At 36.0% G+C, this 6,791-nt stretch overlaps 1 protein-coding gene across 1 annotated transcript in view; it reads left to right on the forward strand.

The window, feature by feature from the left end:
* Positions 1–6,791, forward strand: part of LOC134670407 (UDP-xylose and UDP-N-acetylglucosamine transporter) — a 288,518-nt gene that overhangs the window by 216,156 nt on the left and 65,571 nt on the right. The gene's annotated exons all lie outside the window — the stretch shown is intronic.

The following is a 6,791-nucleotide window of genomic DNA, read 5'->3' on the forward strand; positions in this document are numbered from 1 at the left end:
CTCGGAATCATTTGTACATTCACGCCTCATATATGAAAATATGTGTCCCAAAATGTTGTATGAAAAAATATTTTTCCAGTGTGTCACATTCATACAAATAAAAAAAATAATCATACAAAAATGTGACGATCTGAAAAGGAAATCTTGGGACAAATTTTTTCATGTATGAGGCGTAAATGTACTAAAGTTAATATTTTGAAGACATGAATGAAATGTAAATACATTTTTTTTTAAAACGCTCATATAATATTATTATCAACACGCAGAAAAACAAAAGTTATCTCTTGGGTAAAAATGCTTTCATGTCCGGATTGTCCGACTGTCCTCCTCCATAACTCACATCTTTGATAGTTGTGATTGTCGTAAGTTTTAGTGAACAGATTTGAAAGTCGTAGGGGTTTTGCGTTATCCCGGCATTTCGCCACGGCTCATGGGAGTTTGGGGTCTGCTTGACAACAAATCCCAAGAATAGGCGCTAGTTTTTTATGAAAGCGAGTGCCATCTTACCTTCCAATCCAGAGGGGAAACTAGGCTGTATTGGGATTAGTCCGGTTTCCTCACGATGATTTCCTTCACAGAAAAGCAACTAGTAAATATCTCATGATATGTCGTATATGATTCGAAGAACTCGGGTAATTCGCTAGTAACTCGCCACCCTGAAATAAAAATGATTTATATTCACCTATAAACACAATCCATTTTAGTATAAGGTTTCAATAACTGGCCAGCCTTCAATAACTAGCCACCTTATACTAAAATGAATTCTGTTTATAACAGAAGAAGAAGAAGAAGAAGAAGAAATACATTTATTTAACATCTTGGAAATAACACACAAAACAAATTACACAAACTATTAAGATGCTAAAAAGGATCCCCACTCAGCATAATGCCACGGCAAGCCATGACGCTGATTTTCAGTGGTCATTTTTATAGGTGAATAGAATTCATTTTTAGTTTAAGGTGGCCAGTCACTAACATGTGGCCAGTTACCTGGCGCGAATTACCCTACGAGCCGGGTTTGAACCCGCGACCTCCGGAATGAAAGTCGCACGCTCTTACCACCACCAGAGCTTACTAATTAATAAAGCTATTTTTTATAACTTCCATAATTTCTAGTTACTCATGAAATTTAGAATCGCTTCCGCCTCTCTTTTCTCAGCGTTAGAGAAATCGCTCGCACTTACAGGCCCCGTTAGCGATAAGAAAAATAAAAAGAAACGCCCGCCCCATCAACGCTATAGGCGATAGTTTCAGTAAACTGTGAAGGCGAAGTTTAGGGACTGTTTGTTTGTGTATAGGCCTTTCTGTAATAGCTGTGTTTTGTTTTAGTGAAAGAAAAAACTTGAGAGAATTATTAAGTGTGGGTTTTTAGATATATCTGTGGTTATATGATAACTGTACTGTTTTTACTCACAATCAGTAGAACTGGGAAACTCTATATGTAATATTAAATATACATATAGTATGTTAGGAATATCATGGCAGGACAGGGTGACAAACGAAGGGTTCTAGAAATTGCACAGCTGCCTAGCCTAACAGCGTTTCTCTTGAGAAACGCTTGCAGAGACGTTTGCGTTGGCTAAGGCATGTGCACAGGATGTAACCCTCTCGACTACCTCGTCGTGTTCTTCTTGGTGCGGTTGCGAATGCAAAACGTAACGTTGGGAGGCCATTGCTTCGCTTTAAAGATCGCGTAAAGAGGGACATGATTTTTACTTATCGACCACCAAGACTGGGAGAGGCTCGCAGATCAGCGGACGGAATGGCTTAAACGTGTTGTGGAGGGTCGCAAGTTTTGTGATGAGACCTGGTTCGCCGCACTCGCTGACAAGAGGCAAAGACGACGACAAGGTATCTCAGTACCGGTTTCCGCAAACTTCTCTTGTCAGACCTGTGGTAGACCATGTCGATCTCGCATCGGTCTATTCAGTCACCAAAAACGGTGTAACACCATAAATCGTCTGATATAGACGTAAAGCCTATGATGAGTATGTCCTCTTAAGGATGACTCACGTTAGACCGGGCCATGTCCGGCCCGGAGCTTCCGGCGCATCGTTTTCTATGGAAAGCATCACGTGATCGCTTGTCATGTCATAGAAAAGTAAGCTCCGGAAGCTCCGGCCCGGACACGGCCCGGTCTCCCTTTATGCTTCGGTTAACTGGCTAAGTAAATAAGCTTGATACCTCTGTATATAGGTACATTTGTATGCAGGGGTACGTGCTAAACTTATATAGCTTTGCTGACTGTACATAATTATTATACCCGCCCAGTGCGGATTCAAAACCATAGCTTCGAAATTTATGTACTTATATAACATAATACATTTTTATCTAGACTAATTTCCTTTACAAAAACACAAAATAAGAAAGTTTCTGAGTACAATCCGAAGCCTGAACTTCACGACTGAAAATAAAATCGCGGTCCAATAGTTTCGGTTAATGGAAAAACTGTGAGATCCGTTCACGCATCTAAATTTAAGACGGAATCTCCAATTCCAACCTAAACTGGTAATACTTTAAGTCGAAAGTCCAATGGATAGGTATTAACGAAGTAAGCCACCATTTCTTTGAAATCTTTAAAGTCTTTCTGCCGTTAGAATTTAAACCTTAACATCTTGAAAATAGAAATTAATTTCCTTTGTGAGAGCTTGAAGAGTCGGTAATTGTGAGGTTCGGAAACACTAATCAATGTTTATTTAATAGTCATCAATCTTTTTGATCACCTGTTCGCGCGGGTGTAAAAATAGCTTTGTGTTATTAAGATTGAAAAATAGCTTTGTGTTAAGTGTAATAAGGCGAAGAGTTTGTTCGCAAATTCAGAATTAAGTCGTAGAGTATTTTTTCTGAAACTAACACTGGTATATTAGTATCACAGCCTAAAGTAAGTATGAATAACAACCCGTCACATAACACCATTATTACGTACCTAGACATAATTGTACGTATTACTAAACTTTCATTTTACCTACTTTTCAAGAAAGTTAAACTTTTCGTTTCAGAGTTATAAAAAGCAGTAAGGTAATACTTTTTTTTTGCTAATAATATAAATCTAATAGGTAATAGTTATAACTGTGAAAATATTCTTTGCAATCTGAAAGTCTATCATTTTATTTCATGAGTTAAATTGGCCTCTATTAGGGGAGAAAATTGTAAGAAAACGAACAGAATAAATAATTAGGCGGTATGTTTTCTGACAGCCATCAGAATTGTACACAATAGAATACGGAATAAACCCAACTGATCAAAACACGTTTATTTTCATCTTTTGTCGACGGGCAAGACTAAATTAATAACAAAATGAAACAACATTCAGTAACAAATCCTTTTATTTAAACTTGAAAAACTTTACAAAATGTATTCCAACATACGTATAGATATTTACTTATATTAGGTAAACACTAATCTAAGGTGAGTAAGGTATTGTGGATATTAAATCCGCATATATATATTTATTTCATGTCTTTATCTACACACGTACATGTAGATAAAGAAGTGAATGTAGGTAACTGTACATAATATATAAGCATTAAAACACTCGTGTGATATTTTCATAAAACTCACTTGCAGCTCGTTTCATAAACCCACACTCGTATTTTAATGCCTTTCATTATGTAGCAGTCACATAAACTAATTTTACGTTGAAGCAAAGGTGCAGCATGACAGTTATTAAATGAGAAAATAAATACAAAGCTATAACTCCCACTCGGGTTACTCATTAATTCAAATTATTTGATTATTATTTGCCATATTTGACTAGATAGATATTTTAAATGAATCGTATTTTTAAATACTGAATTGATCCTAGGACTAATTTACTTATTGACTTTGAGCTAAAAACTCATACATAACATAACACAAAAAATGAGTCTTAAAAAAATTAAACATTTTGCACAAATTCATTCTAAGGGTAATTCGCTTCTCATGGAAAATACCATAAATTTACGCTTTAGTCTATCAATACAGAAAAAAGTAAAAATCCTTGTAGCCCCAAAATATTTCCAACGTCGCATGATTATATACTTAATTCATATTTTCAGATATAGCAGTCCCTAACACGAATACGCTCTTAGAGTTAGACCAAGAAAAGTCTGCAACGATTTTGATAGCATACGCAGTGCAAGTGTTGTTGATACGTAATTTCATAGAAGCATGACGGTGAAAATAACACTTGTAGTGCAAGTGCTATTTAGTGCTGAGCTGTCAAAATTGTTGCAGACTCATCTTGATCTAACTGTAGACTTATAGTAATTGGAAGGTCTTCAACAACCCAATCATTTTCGCGCCCATTAATCACCGGTTAAGCTTGACATATTTATAAAATTTATTTATTTTTTTAATATATAGGAGGCAAACGAGCAGACGAATCACCTGATAGTATGCAATTACCGTCGCCCATGGACACCTGCAATACCAGAGAGGTTTCAAGCCAACGCACTTTAAGATGAGAGTACGCTCTTTTCTTGAAGGTCTTCATCTCCGCTCTGGCCTCGTGGGCTTACTGCCTTTGTCCTACCAATCGGTCAAAAAAAGTTCATGTAGTCCGCTTAGTAGAGCAAAGGCAGTAGACCACGTGACCAGAGGGGTCATTTATTTTTCTGCTTGCGTGTCGATTACGAACTAACAATTATTGATGTTATGAATGTTGATCTCAAAGAATTTCTTTATACAAGGATTTTGACAGTGGATGAATAAACAAATGATAGACATGAAACTGCAATGACAAGATTGAAAAGGCAATTTGCATGAGAGTGGTATACCTGCTCGAGTCTTAAATAGTCTGCGGTAAAGGTAACCTTTCACACACGACACACGTACATCGTAATCTTGTATTTGGAAGGCTGACTCCAAAAATGAGGTCTAAAATTCTTTTATAGGAGAGATATAATGTACTTTTCGCCTTTGGTATTGGAGCACTCAAAGCACCCAGGGAATGCCATTAAAATACAGTTGATTTTTGATATAATGGGATTTGGATATTTTTGACCAGAAAGGATATTTCTATCCATTTGAGAACTGTTGTAAATTCACATCTTCATATCTTTTTTTGGACCGTTTTTATAGTAAAATACAACATTCGTATCGTCGTCACACTTAAACATGAAATTTAACGATCAGAAATCATTTACTACGCTTGATGACCGTGACTAACACAGTCGTCAATCATAAATAAATATTTTTTCCCCTGTATTCACCTATAGAATTTACAGTAAGCTCTCACGTATGAAAAAACCTTTCCGCACGAGTGAGTATAAGTAAGTTTTCAATAAATATTTATGAACTCGGTACAGTCAACAACAGAGCTATGAATACAGGCAAAGTGTCAAAAATATGTATACAGTACTTTATTGCCTGTACATTAAGGTCGTGTATACATATTTTTGGCACTTTGCCTGTATTCATAGCTCTGTTGTTGACTGTACCTACACTAGTAGGCAGGCATGAAGCTCCCTTGTGTAATTTATTTATTCACATTATGTTCGCTTTTTATGTCAGAATGATTATACTGTGTGAGTGATTTAAAACGTATCAAAATTGATACATACGCACAAGTACTACTAATGTTTAAATTATAAACTTATAAAAAATATGGCTTCAGTTCTGAGCAGTTTTATTTATGCCTTTAGGTGTAACAAATGTATTCACTTTATAAAAGTAATTTATGCCACTTACTTTGTACTTATGCGAATTAATAAGTACGTAAACCATTAATAACACCATTAAAAGTTACGAAATGATTGATATAGTTTCCATAGCTAGCCAAAAATATAGCCAAGAGACACTTTTAATTAGACACAATTTTTGACAGCTAAAAACAAACTAAAAAAATGCTCATGTAACTTTAAAAATATAATATTTTAATCAATTATTACGAGCAATATGCACTGATAGGACTGATTGAAAATTGTAAATTTTAAATGCTGCTCCAGTGTTATTTAATTTTAAATGATTCATTTATTTTGAAATGGTTATAATATCACGCAATTATGTGTACATTACGTTGGGTTTCTGTGAAATGCTCATGCAACTGAAGCGTGAAGTCGTTTAATACCATATAGACTAGGAATCCTCTAGACCGAGTTTAGAGCAATTATTTCAAGCAACCGATGATGTCAAAAATGCGGGGATGCGCGGGACGAGGTGAGCGAAGTCTCGTGCGGTGATTGGTCCGTTCAAAACATGGACGTCACACAAAGACACTTTCGACTTGAACATGGGGTAAAATTACCGTATGCGTAGCAGAGGGGGTAGCGCGACTATGCTTAGTCTGGTGGATGTTTTGTTTGTGGTTCATACATACCCAAGTGTAACAGTAGTTGAGTTTTTTCAGCGAAATACGAAGCGACATTTGAACTTTAAACATTTGTCTTTGATTTCTTTATAACTTGCATCACATCTCACTTACACCAGTAGAAACAAACGACAAGCATGGAACGATGTCAAAATATGATGAAATTGACTTTAATAATTCAATAAGTTCGAACCAGCTCCCTGTTTGCGTCGAGCAAACCAATTGGCGAGACCGTCGGAATTTATTACAATTTTCTGTTTATTTGTGCAAGCGTGCGGAATTTCCCCGGAAAATGTATTGGATAAATACGTGTTTATGTGTAAATGCATGTTCACTTGTGTAAATATATTTAGTATGTTACTATAAAGGCCAGGAAATCAGGGATCGTCAGCCAATAAGTTTAAACGGACGAGTGTAAGCGAGGCCGTTTATAAAAATCGAGACTGACGTGCCCCATTCGGGCCGAAGCTGTTTAGATTCTTAAAAATGCAAGGAAATTAAT

This window comes from Cydia fagiglandana, chromosome 13 (assembly GCF_963556715.1).
Source record: "Cydia fagiglandana chromosome 13, ilCydFagi1.1, whole genome shotgun sequence".
Classification (NCBI taxonomy): domain Eukaryota; kingdom Metazoa; phylum Arthropoda; class Insecta; order Lepidoptera; family Tortricidae; genus Cydia; species Cydia fagiglandana.